General features: G+C 41.3%; 1 protein-coding gene across 1 annotated transcript in view; it reads left to right on the top strand.

Annotated features, from left to right (window-relative positions):
• The window catches only part of ptprsa (protein tyrosine phosphatase receptor type Sa), a 228539-nt gene that overhangs the window by 21179 nt on the left and 185782 nt on the right, over nucleotides 1-21578 (top strand). Inside the window, exon 2 of the mRNA XM_034146584.1 lies at nucleotides 20812-20904. The gene's annotated coding sequence lies outside the window, so the exon portion shown is untranslated. The remainder of the gene's footprint in view (nucleotides 1-20811; nucleotides 20905-21578) is intronic.

Raw genomic sequence — 21578 nt, 5'->3', positions numbered from 1 at the left:
AATGGACTTACTTTTCGGGTCTGTTCTGGGTTTGAAAAAAGTTAGTTTTGATCCTTCAGACCATTAATGCAACATATAGCACCTAAAAGCACAAAATGGGCTTATTTTTTTCACGTAATATTATTCTATGCAATTTACGTAATAATAATGTGGATTTTCCTGAAAAAGTAAAACCCATTAGTAGCCTTATTTTCTCTTCTGTGTATTTACTATTGCTCCTTAAGAAAGCAAAAAATAATTGTTTGATTAATCGATTGATAAGTCTGTAGGATACTCAATCATGAAAACAATTGATGCCTGCAATCCAAGTGTGTACTCATGTATTCAGCTCACTGCAGTGTTGTAGTCAAGTCACCAATTCACGAGTCCAAGTCACTCTCGAGTCACCACTCTTCGAGTCCGAGTCCAAGTCCGAGTCACCAAGGGAGAGTCGTAGTCGAGTCCGAGTCCAAGTCCGAGTCACCCAAGGAATGTCCGAGTCGAGTCCGAGTCCGAGTCATCATTACCTGTGTTCGAGTCCGAGTCCAAGTCCGAGTCACCCAAGGAGTGTCCGAGTCGAGTCCGAGTCCGAGTCATCATTACCTGTGTTCGAGTCCGAGTCCAAGTCCGAGTCACCTAAGAAGAGTCCAAGTCAAGTCCGAGTCACAAGTCTTCATGTATTAATCTTCGTGGATATATGTGTTGAAATGTAGCTGCTCCTCTACATTGCTTTTATCCTGTCATGTTATACTAATCTGTCTATTGAACTGCTGTGAAGCCAGTTTGGCTACAATTCTTGTAATAGGTGCTATACAAATATAAAGCTTATTACTAATATTAATATTATTATTATTATATATAAATAAACTATGTTTAAAATGAGTTACCTTTTAGAGAAGTGATTATATTTGTATGCCAATATTTTCCTATGGTAAAGTTTTCGTTTTGCACTTTTATTTTGATAGTAATAAGATCGGGACTCTTATTTTGAAGGAACTTTTACCGGTTAAATCGGTTTACTGATAAAGATTTAGCCCCAGAAAGCACATGGCTACTTAGCATGCAAAATGACGTCATTCTGCATGTTAAGTAGCCATATGCTTTGTGTTATCGGCTGAATCTTTATGTATTGATTAGATCACGTTACTCTGATGATAGTGTTCAAGACAGCCTATATGTCTGAACTCGATGTTTAGAGTAATGTGTTACGGAGTCTTCTCTTCAATATTGTTTCCACATAGAGCATTTTGCGCTGCTCTTTTCCAATGTGGAAGCAGAATGTGTGAAAACATACAGCACGATGCGGGGTGTGTCTCTAGACATCTTTAGACTGGAATAGCGGGGCCCAGTACGTGAACTCGCCTCACAGGTGCACACGCCAGGATAGAGGACATCAAGAAAACTTGCTCGAGTCCGAGTCCAAGTCAGCGTACGCGATAATTCACGAGTCCGAGTCCGAGTCCAAGTCATCGTGCGCGAGAATTCACGAGTCCAAGTCCGAGTCGCGTCAATCAGTGCGCGAGTCCGAGTCGAGTCACGAGTCCCGAAAATCGGCACTCGAGTCCGACTCGAGTCCGAGTCCAGGACTCGAGTACTCCATCTCTGGCTCACTGTAACCCAAAAGAGCATGAGACATAACACAGACCTTATGGCCTATGTGTGTATGGTCATAACTACATAGAGAAGTCAAATATTTACATTTGTACTGTGTCCTGCCTTCATTGTACAGGTAAATGGATGGTGACAGACGCTTGTGTCAATGCATGCTGACACAATTGATTGTGACGGTCTGAGTCGACGTGTCCTGTGAACAAAGTAACAACCGTCTAGATTTCCAGGAGGAGATGAAGAATTTTACCCCCGGGATGTCTCAGCCTTGAACATAATCGAGCCTGTCCACTGCCAAGGTAGATGGACTGCTCCAAAGAGAGCGGAATAAAGGTTAGAATGTGGATAGCATACCAATTGTAAACGGCACTGTATGCAAGGAGGCGTACCATAACGCCATCATATTAACTGTTGTTATTGCCTAAATAGTTTCAAGAAAAAAGAGGGGACAAAAGAGTTAATTATTTGTACATAAATATTTCTAAATATAGCAATTTTGGTATTTTGTTATTGCAAGAGCTTTTCGAAATGGTAACTTGTCAAGATAAGCAGATATAGCCACCCTATACTCGTATGTATAACATAATGAATGTCATACAAAATGTCGAGATCCCATTATTCCATGACATTTGAATGCCCATGTATCACAATCCCTACCATAACTACATGATTAGATTACAAGGTTGTTCAATAGTCTTCACCCTTGATAATCCCTGAAACAGTCTTTCAAGCGGAAGTCTTTCAAGTGGCTCTGTGTGCATTTTGGAGTATTTGGCAAGCCTCTTGCTGGGGTTAAATACCTTCTTCCTCCATTGATCTTTTTTTCATGTTTCACTGGCATTGGTGGGGCCCACACATTAACTTGATTGAAATGTGGTAGCTGGTACAAGAGGTCAGAAACGGGGTTAACAGCTATCGTGATTAAGCCTCCTTCTCACCCAGCGTGCCACTCCACAAGAATCACACAAGCGTATCCCACCAGGTATGAGGTGACGAGTATGCAAAATGCTTAAACAGCCTCTCATCCAGGCATTTCCACTCTGAGTCAGGCTCTCACTCCCAACTCTATCAGCATGAGAGGGGAGGGGAACTCAAGCATTGACACATACAAGTGTACAAAAGCAGTACACGCACACACCTATCTCAGCCTCAAGGTCAGGCAGTATTGGCAAATGGTAAGATAAAAGCAGCTCTGGCAGCCATGGAGTAGTCTGAGATAACATCACCTTGAGCACTACATGAAACCGAAAAGCGGCTATGTATTTGGCTATGTATTTATTTATATTGGTGCTTTTCTCTTTTAAAGATCCTGTCTTCTTTTCATGATATTGAGACAAATTGCGTCGTGGCCATGAAAGCTACTCTGCTGATTAACTCTTCTTGGATGGCTTTTTATCTGTTGGCATTTGATGTACGACATCTTTGTAAGGGCTACGGTCGAATGCAATCACGGGCCCTTTCATTGCAGGGGCCCCCCTTGGATTGCCTGCTAGTTCTCGAGGGAGGCCATCCCTCAGAAAATATTGACTGTTGGACAGTGAGCGCCTGTGTGTGTATCAGGACAGGCTGCTTTAGAGAGAAATTGCAAATGTCTTTGTGTGTGAGTGTACGTGTGTTGTGCCTGTCTGTCTCCATGTACTAATGGAGAAATAGGAGGACAGAGCCACACAGAGGGCAAAGGTCAGTCGTCTTGTGAAAGGGAGAGAGGAAAATTCCCTTTTCCTCGATGCATTGCTCCCAAATGCACCCGCTCTCCAGTCTGTTTTCCCTCACTGTTGATAGCCTACACTTCCAGATATGTGAGGAGCTCCCAATATTTCAAAGAGTTACAGCTCACCTGCTGCATTCTTATCTTTCAGCAAATGTCTCTTTTACCGACCAAGCAGGCCTTTCCAATCCTTTTAACATGCCTCATTCATGGAAACTACATTAACATTGTCATGGGAAAGATGGAACTTAACCACATTTTAAACAAGGCCTCATTCTTGTTCTCATCCACCATTTTCTGTGAGTTTTTCTTTTTCTAATTTTCTGAGAAGTGTCAGGGTTGCTTGACTGAGGGCTACTTTCACAAAACAAAGCATAGCGTCCCCAGGGTGAATGTTTATGCTCTTGCCTGCTGTTTATGTCTTAAAACAGTAATGTGCAAGATAAAGTGCATTGAGTAGTTTTAATATGCCTGTTACCGAATATAATAAAACAGCACCAGTGGGACTGAAATGTTTCCCTCAAAGACATTTCCAACATGGTGAAAGGTTATGCTCTGTCACCCAAAAGTCACCCAGCTTCCAGAAGGATGCCTAGTGGGATGTGGACCTTTTGACTATACCTTTATAGGTCACACTTGTCATGCACAGTCCCATGCTGATACTGAACTGAATATCAAGTGACAGTCATATGAGGAGTGTCAAGGGTTAATCTATCGTTTGGGTTCATGTTAAAAAAGGGTCAGCTTAAGGTTGTGGTAATGCAGAAAAAATAGATCCCCTGTTTGACTAATGACCAGGTTTATTGGTTTGCAACAATGCAGCAACATAGTACAGGCACGTTTGTACATTCATATGTTGGAGCATGGACAACAAGATGTTTGGCTTCTTATTTAGATCTTGCGTTTTAGGAGCTGCATTTGCAGGTTGTCTTCAGAAAAAAAACGAAATAGTTAGCTTGGGTCAAAATCCAAGTAACTTGGACTGGTTAAACCGCTGTTCATCTTGTTGATGGACATCTGATCATTGGTCGTTTTAAAAGGCAATGTCCAATAGTATCTCTTTTAGTTTACTTTTTTAGTTTAATAATCGTTCAACTTTCTGTTAAAGGCCTGTTTTGCACATATAAGTATAGTATGTGGGAACAGGGTGTTATAATTGTTCAAATATGTTGAATGAAAGACACCAAAGCCCCTGCATCCAGGATTGAACCACCACCTATACACAACAGGAAAATGCTTGTAAAGCCACACTTAATATGTGATTGTATGGTTCAGGGGATATTTAAACCTGCACAACTGCTCCTCAATCAGGAGTATGATGCTCTACCTGCTTGTTCAGTGTACATGTATCAGGTCAAGAACATCAGCATATTGCCAAAACAGTGAATCTCAAAGGAGCTGTTAGGATACACATGGGGCTAACGGCTGGGGCATGAAAGTGGCCAAGAGGCAAATACGGTTGAATTGAAGTGGAAAAACAGTTGTATTTGCTTAAATGAAGCCTCAGACAGCTGGTGTAAGTTTATCTTACAAAGACACAGTCACTAACTAACACACATTAATCCCCACCAGTGTGATGAGCTTTCTGCTTGAATGACAGTAATTATCGCTTCAGTCTTGACGTGGAGACACCAACACTCTTGATGTCTTTGTTGAAACTGAAGTGAGAGCCCTTTATCAATTGCCCACACAAACCCTACACTGCACAACACACTTGTCGTGCTAGATGTGCCTTTCATTGCGTGTTTGTGTTAACGTGACATTAATGAGAGATCATTTATAGGAGTTATCTAATAAAATATATAGATAGAGATATAGCCTACCAGTGCTTGAGTCTGGCACTGACTTTCCTAATATTTCTATATACTGAGTATAACTCTTTTACACTGACATCATTCTGTCAGACAAGTATTGCATAACTGTCAAGCCTTTAGGGTAGCAGGATTTAACTTCTGAGGTATCCATGTCAAACACTTTTCAACTATGTTTTTTTTATGTCCTGATTTATAGAACAAAACCTTTTTCGACCCAAAAAGATGAGTCAAAAGAAATCCCCACATTGAAAGCACACTTAACCCCACATATCAAACCAGATATCAGGTCCATTCATCTGGTGTCTCTGGAGGAAGGTTAGAGGAAGGCTGGACAGGAGAGCAAGGTCACACCTCCTATTATTGCTTGGGAGCTTGGGCTAAAAACATCTCTTTGCCCTGTGCAGAGTGGGATCGTATGTCATGTAGTGACTCTGCCTCGCTCAAGCGATGGGAGCCTGTTCGGGAAAAAAATCAAGGTCTTGCCCTTTTTAACCATGTTCCTCTGCTCCTGGGTAGCAGCCCCTGGGGTAGATAATAATGGAGTAATCCTCGTATCTGTTGCTGCTTCCCTCACCCTCACAGATCATTTTTCTTCTGCTCTAGTGTATCATTCCATACTGAGCTGGCACAGTACTGAATGTTTTCCCATTTGACTTTTGTGCACAGTTTGGCTCAGTTCAGATTACAATCGTGACATTCTATGAAAATTAGAATTTATGCAACCATTTTCAGAGAAAAGTCAGATTATATTATTACTGTACCATACCAAGAGAATTCGTAAATACAATTTTTAATTGAATGAAAAGTGCTACATTAGATGTCTGTGAACACTAAAAATAAACTAAATCATTTAAACAGAGAAACATTTTCTCCCTTTTCCTCTGTGGAAAAAAGGTGATTATATGGTTGATAACATACACCATTCACCATAATTACCATGACAGAAAATCACTGGCACACAGACATGCACTTAGTAGTAGCTTACACCATACCCTACAAAGCTACACACATTGGCACACATATTGGCTGTGTGTTGGACAGGGTGTGTGAAAGGTGCCCTGCTGTGTGGTTAGTGACAAAGACTATTTCTGTACTCGCTCTCAGATGGAGACACAAGCAGGATGTGAAGGAGATGAACTCTCATCACACTGTGCTAAATAGCACCATGGGGCACACACCACACCTAACATTAGCATGCTCCTTTCTAAAGCTGTCATACCTTTGGGCCACCCGTCTGCAGCCACTGAAAGGTCATGTAGGACCCACGGGTACATGTGCAAGTCTTAAAAGCTGATGCATAGGATTTTTGTATCATCTTTTTCTTTTTCTGGGAAGGTCAATTTAGTGTAAATGTTCTTTTTCAGCAATAATTGATACCAAAATATCAAATGTCATATCAGACTTCTTTAATGGACCAGTAAATGACTAAATGTTGTTCAGGCATGAGTTTAAATGTAGAACCTGGCAGTTGAAAGGTGTATTATTACATTTAAAAAACAGTTTGTAGGTGATGCCAGCTCATTATTTCATAGCATAGCTGATCGTTAAATCTAAGTTCTTGTACTTTACATTATTGTGTTGTGCTGAAAAAGTGTTGTCCAATACAATGATTCTCCCATGTCTGTCATGTATTGTAGATATTCATTTCAGCTGCTCCTACTTTCCATTCTCCTGTCCTGTTCAACAAAAAGGTGTTGAAAAAATCACCTTCTTAGCCAGCTGACTGTTATATAAATATGACATGAACTTATTCTGTCTTAATGTAAACAAGTTGTAAATATTACCTCACTGTGATGATGGGTTGTAGAGAAAACTACCCTGCGGTGTTGATAGCTTTTAAGCTAATGGCAACACCAGCTCTGCATCTTTCCTTCTGTACCATGATATATGTATGTATTTTAATGTTTACTATGTTTGTATATGTACATGTATGCAGAACTGCGGGATGGAGTCCAGAACAAATTTCCTTATGGGACAATAAAGTATATCGTATCGTATCGTACGTTCTAAGTGTGTGAAAACCCAGCTAAAAAAGGAATCTCAGAGGTCTTCCTCAACGGTGAATTCAGCTAATTATGTAATTATGTTCTGATATACACATTTGAAAATGGGGATTTTTAATTCCACATTAGAATTATGAACTGGATTTTTACTTGAGCAATAACACTGGAGCCTGCCAAGGCAATATTGTAAGCTTAACCCTTAAAATGGCATTTTGAAAGGAAAAAAACCTGTTCAGTTATTCCCCATGTTCAAATAAATGGATTGATCAGAAATAATCAATGTGTGTGTGGAGGAAGAAAAGGTTGGAAAAGTGGAGATTTTTTAATATATTCACTGATTAACAGAAAACAGTGTGTTTTGGTCAACGGTGCCAAATCGCCCTACCTTGTCAACCCTGTTGGGGTTCCACAAGGTTCCATTCTTGGACCATTACTGTTTTCTCTGTACATAAATGACTTGCCTAATGTATGTCCTGAGTTGAATGTGCAAATGTATGCCGATGATGCGGTAATCTTTGTACACGGGAATAACACTGAAATGATCTCATCTTGTCTCGCAAAAGCTTTGGACAAGGTTCAACACTGGCTGAACAACATTTGCTTACAGTTAAACGTAAAAAAAAACAGTATGCATGATGTTCAGTAAACGACCAGTCAAAATGGAAGGATCCAACTTGTTTTTAAACGGAGCAGAAATAGAACTAGTCTCCCAGTTCAAGTATCTTGGAGTCATACTGGACTCGAACTTGACTTTTAAGAAACATATTAAGAAAGTATCCAATACCATTAAATTCAACTTGCAACATTTTAAACAAATTAGACCTTTCTTAACTGTCAATGCTGCTAAGTCATACCTCCACTGCATGATTCTATCCTATATTGAATACTGTTTTACAAACTGGTCGTTTGCTTGTGCCACAAACCTGAAACCAATAGAACAGCTGTACAAGAGAGCTATCAATGTGTTTGACAGAAAGCCTAATTCATACCACCACTGTACCATCCTTGAATACAATTTCTTAAGTTTTGAAAATGTTAAGTCTTTTAAAAGTATGTGTTTTTTTTATAAATGTTTACATGGACTGCCCCCTCCTCCCTTAGGGGAATTCATGAACAAAAAACACACTGGACGCTGCACTAGGTCAGAAACCAGAGGAGACTGTGAGCACTTTTGGACAAAATGTCCTCTCCATTAAAGGCAGCTCATTGTGGAATAGCCTCCCAACTGAGATACGGGATTGTCCCACTCTCAATAGCTTCAAAGGTCAACTCAAAGAATGGTTGAGAAACAAACATCCGTGCAATCACCGCTAAATGCACTTTAACACAGGGGTATCTCCTCTTGCACTTTAGGTAGCTCTTGTATCTTCTCTTGCACTTTATATGTCGTTGCTTCTATATTGTATTACCATGTCATAAATACTTGTGTATGCTGCTCTTGCTTTTTTGCACTTTTTGCATATCATGTATTTTGTTTTTGCTATGTTTGTAAAATGTAATTTTCTTAAATGTTTTATGTGAGGGACTGCGGATGGAAATGAGCTCAAAGCTAAATCTGGCACTGTTACGCTTGATACATTTTAATGTTTTAAGTGTTCATTACTGTGCATTGTCCCTGCCAAATAAACAATTACAACAACAAAAAATAGGCATAAACTTGGCTCAACACTGCCTTGCTATAGAGTGGTGCAGTGACGAGTCCTAAAACCTGGAAGTGAGTTAGCATTTTACCACTACCGGTTCCCTCGTCTCAGAGTCAATGGGTTTTCTCCATAGGACATTCCATCTGTGCACAAACTTATCTCGTGCCCTCATTGGTCATGTGCGCGTTCCTGTGTGTTGGAGGAGGGGCTCTGTAAGGAAGTAGCAGATTTCTTCCGGCTGTGTATTTTCAAATTCTAGCGCACTCGAGCTGGTTTCTCCAAAATTACCTACCCCACCTTTAACATAGGTTTGAAAAAGGTTTAACAATGTTATCTTAACTAACTTACTGCAAATAATGCTTGACATTTATGTTGTTAGGAAAACTGTGTATTGTAAACATCCATTGGCGTTTGCATTCTTCCTGTTCCATCTTTGACCAGGTTATTATCTTAGTATTCACTGCCATATTCCCAAAAATTAGTGAGTAAATGATTCCACTCTTATTCGACTATGTGTAATTCTATCCCCTTCAGACTCTAAATGTGTGTTCATCAGGTCACTGAGTCTTAATTTCTAAGCAATGAAAACTTAATTCAAAGTGACAGGAATGACGTCTACCTCCCATTCGTTGTGGACATTTTGGATCTCTATTCTCCTTAGACCCAATGTGATTCTATCCTTACCAGCACTTCCTTGTTGTACTCAGCCAGAATGTAATATCCTATCACAGAAAAGAATCTGAAAGAGGTGGGTGATGGGGGGGACATAAAGAGATAAAGTGTTATTTGGAGGAGGAAGAGTGGGGCCCATTTGTCAAGTTGTTATCAGTAGCATCCCAGAATATGTCAGAGTCAATAACAAGACTGGCTGTACATTGACAGAGAAGCCTCTAATGTGAATCTGTAATTTCCCCACCAGACATCAATGTCTGTGCATCAGTTCTAAATATATTATGGCTTCCTTTTGGCAAGTATTAGGGAGACACAGAGGGGACACCAGCAACAGGAGTGGAATACCAACTAAGTGGAGCCCGGATGCATCAATTGCAAGAGAGTTTAGACACAACAGAGTGTTTGAAGAACCATTATTGAATTTGGAGATAATGTGGCGAAGATGAAACACTGGCTGATCAGACGGCTATTAGGTGCATCCTGACGCTACTTGTTTAAAGTGCTTTTTCGCTCAGTTCTCCTCTCACATGCTCTTTTAAGTGTATTCATATTGAATGTTGGGAGATACAAATCTTTAAATAGGACAGTGTGTGTAGGAAGGAGGGCTGTGGAGAAAAACAAGTTGATCTTTGATGTCTGTGTTTTACTTAACCCTGCAAAATAAGCCTTGACAAGATTCCAGGATCGATACATCTCAAGGGAGAACAAAAGATCAAATATGGGCCCGTGCTTTCGCTCACTTCCACTTTCTTCATTCTTTTTCACAATCCCACAATGGCGCTCCCATATGTGCGCCTGTGAAGCCCCAAGGACTGTAAGCCTCTGCTCATTGGCTCCTGTTGCATTTTCAACCGTGCCCGGCAGCCGCTTCCATAACATAATGATTACTGTTTGAGAAAAGTGTCTCCTGGGGATGGGGAAGCAAAGCTGCGGTTGAAAAATGATGTTCCCACACAATTATAAGAGGATGGTGTAGGATCCCTCCCCCTTCCCTCTTCTCTGCATCCCTTGGTCAGCTGACAAAAGGAAGGTGAAAAATGCTTGCTGTTAGCAGTAGATTCAAAGTTGTGGTTGGAGTCAGCAAGGTGTGCCAAGTATCACAGCTGCATCCTGCAATCGATGACCTGGCTACCAGAGAGCTGGGATCAATGCTGGCCTCCCTGTTTACACTGCAGGCTTCTCTTGCTTTTTCCTCATGGGCGACAGTCCTGTTTTTTCTCTTTGCTGAGCCTAGGTGTTGGGATTAGTTGCAGCATAATTTAAGGCAGACAGATGGAGACGGATAAGTATTACGTTTTATTTATTTATTTATTCAATGCAGATTGACTGCAAATACCTTTTTTCTGTCAGCCACATTTTCAAGAGCTGCTCATGAACATGTGGTCACAGGCTTAAAAAAATAAAGCGTCTGGCCTTCTCACAGATTTGATCCTTTATTACAGGGTTAGGCAAACATGGCATAGCGAGAGCTAATTTCTGCTGGTTTCGAGGGCAATCGGCTCACCACGTCTTTAAATCCCTGCAAGGAAGGAGGATTGTATTTAATAGTGGCTGATAATCTGATGCCTGTTGTGTTGAAGATGCTAAAATCACAGCTGAGTGCTGACCTTTGAGATTTAGCATGCATGCAAGGCATTGTTGAAAGGGATCTGCTGGGTGGAGCCTGCTCAGATACGTTTTTAAGATGCTACAATCTTTTCAAGATGAAGTCGATTATACCAACCCAACATACATGTCCCTTGTCTTGCCTGATACGCCTCCAGTAGAGCAGAGATTCAGGACTGTAGCTCTCGTCTTAATGATAGTGAGACGGTTGCAAGAGGGACCCAGTTTCAAAAAGTCAGATGGGGTAAACTGGGAGCTTCTAATTCCCCTCTGTCTCTGAGGTTTTTTTGGCAAGCAGAGAGGTTGTGGGAACGCCGTCTCCGTACTCTGGATCCTAATTCTGCTGCCAGGCACCGGCGGATAAAGGGGCCACCAATGTTTCAAGTCTGATTAATCCTCTGATTGGGTTAATCCAGCAATGCTTCAATGGTGGGAAGACGACCCCCTCTGGAAAGTCTTCGGCTCCCAAATAGACTTTATATTTTTCCCCTCGTCTTCTCTTTCCACTATCTTTGTTAGAGGTGTTGCTCTTTTCCACACACCTCACCTTACAACATCAAGGTTTGTTTTTTTCTCTGAATCTTTGCTAGATCGCCTCTTCATTTCTGTTAGTTGGGTCCTCCAAAGACAAATACCTTCGAAAACCTGTGTTCGATCAAGGCTCTGCTTATTGTTTAAAGAGACAAAAGCTAATGAAAGTCAGGTACCGGAATATGCTTTACTGAACGCCACTGGAAGATACAATAGGAGCCATTTCCTGATTTATCACCAGAATTGGAGCAATGAATAGAAGATGCTAATGAAGGTCAAATGACAAAACACTTTCTCTGGGTTCATAGTGAGGTTGGGTCTATTAAATGCTCTAACCCCTCCCCTCCAAGAATGCACACACACCCAAACTAATTCATTTAGCCCTCTGCTGCTTAATGATCAGAGGACATTGACTTCACACAGTGTCTCCTGTTCTACTGGATTATGTTTTTGTAAAGAGTTCCCACCTAATTAGCTTTTAATGTCCTCGACCATCCCTAAAACACAAGATAAATAGGATGTGCTTTGATGATTTGCAAACCTCCAAAGCAATCCTATGGTGTATTCAACACTGTAGGCTATTTATTTTTAATAATCAAGCATTACAGATTGGTAGTAATCCCATTTCTGTTGTCATGCTGCCATTGTCTTTGGAAGGACACATGAATTAATTTAGATTATGAATTGATACGAGCGATTATAATTGCTGTAATTATTTGGTATTATTTCTCCTGATTTCTATAAATCATTTTATTCTCAAACATGACAATTGGAGCTCAGAAAAAAAACATTTATATCTGTGTACTTACTTCTACGTTCTGAGTTAAAAGTCTGTACAGCTTTGGATGTTTATTATGATTCGTAAAATAAATTCCAGCTCATCTTGGTATAAGCTAAATTGAGCAACTCAATCCCACATTTCTACCATTCGTCATGTGACCAAGGTCATTGTTTCAACTTTACAAGTATGTGTGTGACTTTGATAAGAAAAAAGGCTGGTTGAAAATAAAACTGGCACATTGTTCAATCATCCTCCAAGATGAGCCTTTGAAGTTATGTTTAATTTGAGGCGGTCAAACGGAGAGAGCATCTCTGACTATAGTGCCTTGACACTTTGACGCGATGCGTAGCTTCGGGTAGAAACACTGTTGTGTTGTGCGATCAAGCTTGTGACCTTTTAGTTACACGATATATTCTCTCTCTCGCATCAAGGCCACCCTGCTTCCTCTCCGGATGCAGGGCCCCAGAGCAACAAGCATCACTTCTAAGTACTGCTGCGACATAAATATCGCCCCTTGCAACCACACTGCTTCAAGTTACACTGAGCACCAACCTAAATGGGTTTAAATGTTTAATTTGCACTGGAGAATAGAGATCACATCTTGGGAGGATAGCATATCTGTAATTTATTTAAGAACACCACACAGGGACAGTTATTTCGGAGGCAGAGGGCTGGAAAGGAAGTATCCGTGTGGCATTTTTTGTTTAGCCCAAGGGGCTTGTAGGTAGACTCCACTCAGCAGTGACCTTCTCAGCGATTCAGAGGAGCGCTGAGGAAGAACATTCTATTTATGTTGCAATCCTGGGGTAAAAACTGTTGGGAGCAGAAACAATTTCTTCTCTATCCTGAGGAACAATAAAAGTTCTTGAATAATTGATTTGAAGTTTTGCTAAAACTCCGAATCCTTTTACATTTACCAGAGAAAAGGGATTCACCAGCTCTGTCACCCCGCAGCTTCATCGTCCGTTTGAAGACACACTCTTCTGAAGAGTGGGAGTGAGAGTGGCTCAACTTCCCTCGGTCAAACGCACGTCACCTGAAATAAAAGCTTCGTCGCTTTTCAAGTTAAGCCGGGCCTGTATTGACTGCTGACAGGTTGGGCAGGTGTTCTGTTTACATAAGTAGCGGCAACAAACATGCATGCAAGACACTCTGCAGTAATTTATTAAATTCACCATTTAAAGCTTGCACACTTATCCACGGTGGTGGGGTGAAAAAAAAGTGTGTACGTGGGTGAAAGTGGGGTAAAGAGGGAGGGAATGGGAGTCTGCTTGGTGGTGCACGCTATCATGGAGTTCATCCTAAATGAGTGTGGATTAGTGGGGATGATCCGAGACCGCTTTGCAAAAACCCTGGTTTGTGGTGTGGTTGTTGTGTAGTCGTGTGTGTGTGGTGTGATGTGGTGTGTGTTGTGTGTGTGTGTGTGTGTGTGTGTGTGTGTGTGTTGTGTGTGTGTGTGTGCTGTGTGTGTGTGTGTGGGTGTGTGTGTGTGTGTGTGTGTGTGTGTGTGTGTGTGTGTGTGTGTGTGTGTGTGTGTGTGTGTGTGTGTGTGTGTGTGTGTGTGTAATAATTGTATGTAGTGATAGGAGGTGACATCATGGCTCAAGCCAAAGTCAGTTTTGAAATCTTTTCCAGAATTATCCACAATGACTGTAATAATACATTGGATGATTTATATGTGTGTGTCACTCTCCCCGCCAATCACCATGCAGTGCATGAGCCGCCTCCTCCCTCGCAGATGAGCATGAGAGCTGATTAATATTTCTCCGCAGTGATTTATTCATTTAATTTCATTTAATTATTTGCGAGCTGTTGCCTGTGAGGTGATTTGTGTTTAATAATCTTTTTTTCCCTTTAATTTCTCAACATTGTATAAAGAAGGAGCATATAGACATGGGATATGGGAATTCAAATGTAATGATTTTTTTTAATATAGATTTTTTGATCATTTGTTGACGATGCTAACCTCTGACGGCATGAATTTCCATGTGTGCTGAAACTGAGGCCACAAATGATACCACATCTAACACATGGTTTCGAGACGCTTGTAACTTGTAATATCATTAGTTTGAATTTGCATGCTGCAAGTTCAGTCAACATCTGTGTGGAGGAGCATGTCAATGAGTAAAACTGCTCTCTTAGCAACTCTTGATGAGTTTTTCTTTATATCTGCAATTTAACCAGCTGTTCAAAGGCCAGAAGAGTGTGTGTACTGGGAAGTGACTTGGAAGAATCATACGCAACTATGTGGCAACGAAGCAGGGCAGAGTGAAACGAAAACTTATTATGCAAAATTCCAGGCAGGAAGTTAAAAGGAAAAAAAAAAGCCAATTTCACAGAAGTATTGAAATTTGGCCTCTAAAAAAAAAAAGCAGACTTTTCAAACAGCCCATAGTCTCAACAGTCATCGCTTTCAGCTAGTTGCTAATCTGGTGATTTGCAGCAGCTGAATAAAGACTTAACAATGATATGTTTGCTGTCAGAATGAAATAGTGGCCTTTCTTCTTACTCAACCCTAGCCCTCTTTAGTCGAATACAATGCAGTGTACGAGATGGAAATCGCATAGTCAGGCAACAGTTTGAGTAGCAGCCATAAACATGTGGCCTGGGAGATGATTTATAATAATTAATCCGCTGTGTCCAGTACCAACAGCCTCCCACTCTAACCCCCAACCAATCCACCACACACACACACACACACACACACACACACACACACACACACACACACACACACACACACACACACACACACACACACACACACACAGCCTCCCCACCCCCTAGCCAGCCAGGCTTGGGAACACAGCTGTGACCAGCTCGGCGCCTTTCCAAACCAATGTCACCAACGTCCCTATCGAAGGACATGGAAGGGGATTTAGTCCGTCTATATCTCTCGCTCTCTGTCCCTGTTATATCCCAGCTCCTTCACAATAGAACACGCACTGTACTTTATCATGGCCACCATATCATGAACCATTAACATGAGGGCCTACAATAACATTATTTATGGAGGCGTTAATATTAATATCGACCTGTGTGCTGTCAGACGGGCTGATTTACGGAGCGCTGGAATGCCAGGCCGTGTAGGGGTGGCAGGTGCACTAATTGAATATCAGTCACCGCATACAGCATGCCGATAGACACTTACTCACCATTGAATAAGAACACACACAGAATTGTCCAATCCATACATGCAAAAGAACTTACACGCATGACCTCACACCAAATCTAAGCAAGCTCTACCTTGCATGTGCAGGTGTTCTTCACACAGGTCACCACATAGACTTTTTAACCATGGCAGTTATTATGACTGGGGCTCTGCTGAGGGGACGTTTGTATAATGGGCACATTTGCACTTATCTGCACAAAACAGGCCCCACTAATGAAACTTCAGTCAGAGTGGCTCATTGCTGGAGTGTTTCATCTGAGAATGGTGGTATTTGAGTGCATGGAGGTTCTCCGACAGAGCACCGAGGTACGGGATTAGTTTGCAGTCGTAGAGAATAATGAGGTTGCAGGACAAAGGCTCTCTTGTACAGTGTGAGTTTTTTTCTGAAGGCTACTCTTGCCAATGTCACTTTTTTTGTTACACAAAGGCATTCAACAAACTATTTCACAGGAAACTAGATTTTATATTTTGACCTTTCTATTTAACATTTGTGTAACCATAATTATTCCTCTAAGATCCATATTACAAGGAAAGTCTGAAGACCGCAGGATACAACAGTTTCATATAAAGTAACAAACTTTTGCAGTGTTGCAGCTGAATCAGGTGTTCCTCAGTTCAAGGACAGCAGACTGAAAGGAAAAAAGGGGACTGGAACACACTGATAGACTTGCAGCTTTTAATTGTGCAAACTCATTCTTATTTGCTCACTTGCTTTGTCTAAAGACTTTTACTGGACATGTATGCGTTCATCAGCACATTTTGAATAAATAAAAACTGGTAATACAGGGAAAGTCTGTTGGTTTAATAACCTCTACCGCCCCGCTTGCATTGCAAGGCACAAATCATTTTCCTGATGTATGAGAAATTAGATCAATCTCTTCAAAAACCTAAAATTGGCTCACAGGGTTTATTAAACAATTTTTTTGCAGAAAAGATGATGACTGGAATAATAGTTATTACAGTTATCTTAGATGGCATACACAATGTGCATTAAACACCCTCTCTGCACGTTAATTCTAGTACCAATTCAGCATTTACTTTATTCTAACTGCTGTGAAATTGGTAAAGTCAACAAAGTGCTCATTCAGACACAAGACCAACACTTTAAACTAAGGTCAGATTAACTTTAAGGGGCTTAAGTGAAGGCCTTGTAACTATAGCGACAATAACCAAACACTTTCGCCAATTTAACGTGCCCTAATACATCCATTACATAGACCTTTTAAACTATTGTCATGCTTGCTTGGTGTATACGTAATGATATAAAACAAAGGAAGTGTACAAGCAAGACATGTAGGCATTTGGTAATTTGCAGGCCTTTACGGGTCAGAATGTTGCCTGGAGTACATTGGAATGCATTGGAATGACTAAAGGAGGTTATTATTCAATGAATGTCTCATTATTTCTTTGTCAGCTCCAAAGGGGCCTCGGCTGGTGCCTCAGTGTCTTGCTAAATGGCTTTGAATTGAAACAGTAATTTCCATGAAGTCGATTTTGCTTCTTCACATTTGCATTTTTCCGCATTAAGCCGATGCACTTAACCAGAGCAGCTTAAAGTTAAGGATCAGGTAGAGGCTTGTTCAAGGACATACAGGAGAAACAGATGTTGACAGCTGCACAGTGTGACCACTGAATGAATAAGAACGCAAAAGGTCATACAAAAATGCATAAATTGAAAGATTGTATGCTATCATAGAAAATGCAGCTTAACCCAGTGCAATGCACTGTAAGGGGTAAGGTGATTTTATACATTAAGTAAATTCCAAGCGCATCTCTCTTTGATAATGGTCGAGAAAGGAAGGCTTGGGCCATAAGAAAAATCGGCCAATTTGTTCTGTTAATGAATGTAATGAAATTAATTGATGCTATTTAATCTTTGATATGAGCAAAGATGCTTCAATCATATAATTGTTCTTTCTCTGACTGTGTTTCTGTATTGAATGACGAAAGAGTCGGTAAATAGTGTCAAAGAGATGTAATGGTATCACTTCTTCATCCCTGATGTTTTTCCGGAAGGAAGGAATAATAACATTCCATGCTCATATCAGTTTCCTAGAAAACCAGTCTAGTGTTTTTAGTCTACCAAGGTCCTAAAGAAACTATCTTTTCAGAAAAGAATATAACTTAATTTGTTGGCATTTTTTTAAGCAAAAGGATTATTGTATTTGGATTTACAAGTGTGTACCCAGCTGCCAAGAGCTTACAATCTCTATTAGTCACATATACAGAAGCAGTATCTAAGCTTTATTGTTTCCTCATTTCCCTTCGACTTCCTTCCTCTCTTCCGTTTCCTGATCTTATATCTCGACTTGTCATTTCCTTTCTATCCCATTCTCTTCCTCTTGGCTCGTTCTCTCGTCACCACTCCCATTATCTCCTCTCTTGTCTTTTCCTCTCTGCTCATCCCTACCATTCTCCAAGTTGCTCCTCTCCCCGCCTGTCTTCTCTTCCGTCTTTTCCCTTGGCTTGTGTTCACCTGTCGTTTCCTCACTGCTTTCCTCTCGTTCAACTCGTCCCTTCTTGACTCCTCCTCTCTCCTCTTGACTTATCTTCTCCTTTCCTGTCACTGTCCGCTCTCCTCTCGCTGAACTCGTCCTCCTCCAGCTTTTCCTCTCATTTTTCTCCCTGACACTTCCCTTCCTATCGATTTCCTCAACTTCACAATGCCCCCTTTCCATTCCACCCACCTTTTCTCAGTGCCTCAAACCTATTTATTTTTTCCCCCTATTCTCTTGTCATCTGCTCTGTACTCTTCTCTTCCCTTTACTCCAATGAAGATGGGGTTTTGAATTGCTTTAGGGCCTATCAGTCCTTTTATAGAACAATGTAGAGCAAGGAGGTACATGGGTGAGGTGAGGATAGGAAAGGAAAGTTGGTACCATGGCAACATTCTCATTTAAAGAGAAAAAAGTCATTTTATTTTTCTCACATTAAAGCAGAAACTGTGTTTCAAAATGTTCATCATCCAAGGTTTCTTTCTACTTCTCCAGTTGCAGACCCGTTGACATTTGCACAGAGTAGGTCAGCCTGGTGTTTTCTTACTTTTGGCTTTTATTTGTTCATATTTGCTCAGCGAGTGAAAGTTCCTTATTTTGTCCTGAATGTACCCTATGTGGTCATGTTGCTGGAGAGAAAAGACGTGGACACATTTCTGAGCACGCATGTTTTCATTTCCAATTTTGCCATGCACCATGATGCTCGGCCATCTGTCTTAGCACGGTTACTAAACTCCATGCCAATATGTTGCAGGGTCATGAGAAAACAAACCGGAGCTGCTTTCCACATGAGTGGACCAAGCATAACTTAACCCCCCGATCCGCGTCAAAAAAACACAAAGCATCCCGCTCTCACCTGCATGCTATTGTGAGGATATCAGGCAATATATATATTATCTTGATAATCTAAGATGCGTTTTAGTTTCCGTGCTGTTTCGCCTACCCTTCATTCCGGCTTATTGATGGCGACTCGCCCAGCCAAGGGAGTGTCTCATGCGACGCAGGAAGCGGTAGTGCAACAGCGTGTGTACAGTGAATAAATGCTGTACATTAAACAAATTCCCCCACGCTCGTCTTGGCAGCCAGGCGTGTGGGAGGAGGAAGTATTGCAGAATCTGCCTCACTTTCCCCCCTCTTTCTCCCACTGATATATATGCATGCCTGCTCATGTGTATTCAGGGACATGTGCATTTATTTCTAGACATGTTTTAAAGGTGCATTTGTCCTCATGTGCCCTATAACATATTCACAAACTCTTGTAGTAACACACACACATACACATACACGACCTACTCTACCCCGTGCTGCAGTGTATCAGGGGATCCTTCTGCAGCCAGCCTGTTAGCTGACTCTGATTGGCCAGCGCGGGCCGACCTGACCCCAGTGGCCTGCCAGAATAAAGGATCATGTTGACTGTCAGCCGTCGAGGTAATAATGCCCATAGAGGATGCTGGGAGACTGTCTACAAGCAGCGGGCAGTTCATAAGCCAAAGACGGAGCGAGAGGAGGAGAGAAGCCAATAACATCAGGCTGAGGAAAGATAGGAGTCAGTGGAAGTTGTCTTTTCTGCTGCCAAACTTTTCAACTGTTCACCCTGCAACACAGCATAGTTGTCTTATCAAAATACATTTTGAAAGGACCGGTTGAGAACGTAGTTAATTTGATCTGCAAGTGGAAGTTATATTCCAAAATGATTAAGATTGGTCAAAGAATCAAAGCACTTTTTAAGCATATTCAATAACACGCAAACATACAGTGAGCCCACGTTGTGCCTGGTGGATAATGATATCACAACATCGGCATTGCATTTGCACTTGTTATGAATTATGTGTTCTCATTACTTGCACTCTCTCTGCATACTGATGTGATGTTGCTTTGCATACCTTTGCATAAATATTGTATTTCACTCAAACTGCCTTTTTTCAACATAAACTTTGTATGTTCACATCTCGACCGCAACAGGCCATGTAGTGCCCCCCTGTAGAAGCCATAGTATCCATATTAATTGATCATGCCCCTGTCGTGCATTCAAGCAATGATATTCATATTGTTATCTAGAAGGAGACTCTAGGCGCAGAGTAATGATGAGCTCCTCTGACCTTTCACTGGAGATAACCTTCCTCTGCTGCTAAGTGGAAGCTCCTTTGGGTGGACTCATGACTGCCCACAGCTGCAAACCTGACCGAGAGTATTGACTGAATATCGAGTGAGGGTACGGTGCAGTACACATGGAAACTCACACAAGCGCATTTACCATTACCTGTACAAACACGAAATGTAAGTCGATATACAGTATGCCTCATACTTCTTGTTGGTATTACAGAATAACTACAAACTAACTTTAATGCACACTCAAACATATATATATCCCTCCACAATGATATACAAACCATAAACCTATGGATCTGTAGATGCAGTACATGGCTGAATATCCAAACACGCTCATGAGCACACCCACACACACACCCACAGATTTTGACCAGGCTCATTAGAGATGTGAAGGAGAAAATGATCAAAAAAATCCAAGAGGGATTTCATGAAGATTCGCACTCCACCGCTCTCAGGCAATCAGCGGCAAGCCTCCTCGTCGGCCAAGAAATGTCGTCCTGCGGTCACAAAGGGCAAGAAGGAACGAGAGAGAGAGGGGGGGGGGGACTCATCTCAGCGTTTGGCGGTTTCCCCCCACCCTGCCACTTGAGGAGGCAGTTCATTTTGTAGTCCCTTTCATTAATGTTTCTCTTTCATTTTCCCCTCTTTCTCTTTTTCTCCCTCTCTCCCCCTCTTCCCCTCTACTTTAAAGGTACAAGTGAGCAAGTAACGAGAAGAAAAAAAGAAGAAGCCGCTGGAGCAGATGAAGATATGAAGCTAAAAAGGTTTTGAAAACAACCCAGTGGTAAGTGGGCCCCATTTTATTCTTGTTTCGCACAGTGCACCGCCATATTAGGAGAGTCATTTTGTCTTCTAGAGCGAGTCTCCGTTCTGAATAATAACTTATTTTACATCGTGGGGCACAAATATATGCTTTATAATATTCTAGAGGTCGGTCTGATTTTCTTATCCCATATTGCCTTCTCCTTTATTAATTTCTTCCTCCTCCTTCCCATCTTTATATCTCTGCGTTTGGTTGCATATTGTTCTTTGGTTACATCTTTTTGTGCCATAATGTGAATATCATTTGCTATCTTTACCCTCCTTGGAATAATCATCGGAAGCAACCTTATACTTTTACATTGTTGTGTTGCTTTTCCAATGACCATTTTTATTCAAATAAGCAGCATGCAAAGTCTTCTTTGTAATTCACAAAGTGGGGCTGTGACAGAGCATCTTATCTCACCCCAGGACCCCCCCACCCCCCCACCCCCACCCCCCAATCCCCCCTTAATTGAGAAGCTGCAGATAACTCGCATTTGTCTAATAAATAATTTCTAGCTGTCACTAATGGACTCTCACACAGTGCAAGGGAAGCAATTAGTCAAAACAGTGGAGATAAATATGGAGAACGCTGGATATTTTCAACAATAGATTTATCTGCCGAGTCGCCAAAGTTTCTGCATTGAATCCATACTG

The sequence above is a fragment of the Trematomus bernacchii genome, unplaced genomic scaffold (genome assembly GCF_902827165.1).
Source record: "Trematomus bernacchii unplaced genomic scaffold, fTreBer1.1, whole genome shotgun sequence".
NCBI lineage: Eukaryota > Metazoa > Chordata > Actinopteri > Perciformes > Nototheniidae > Trematomus > Trematomus bernacchii.
This window is presented reverse-complemented; position numbering and strand designations above follow the sequence as displayed.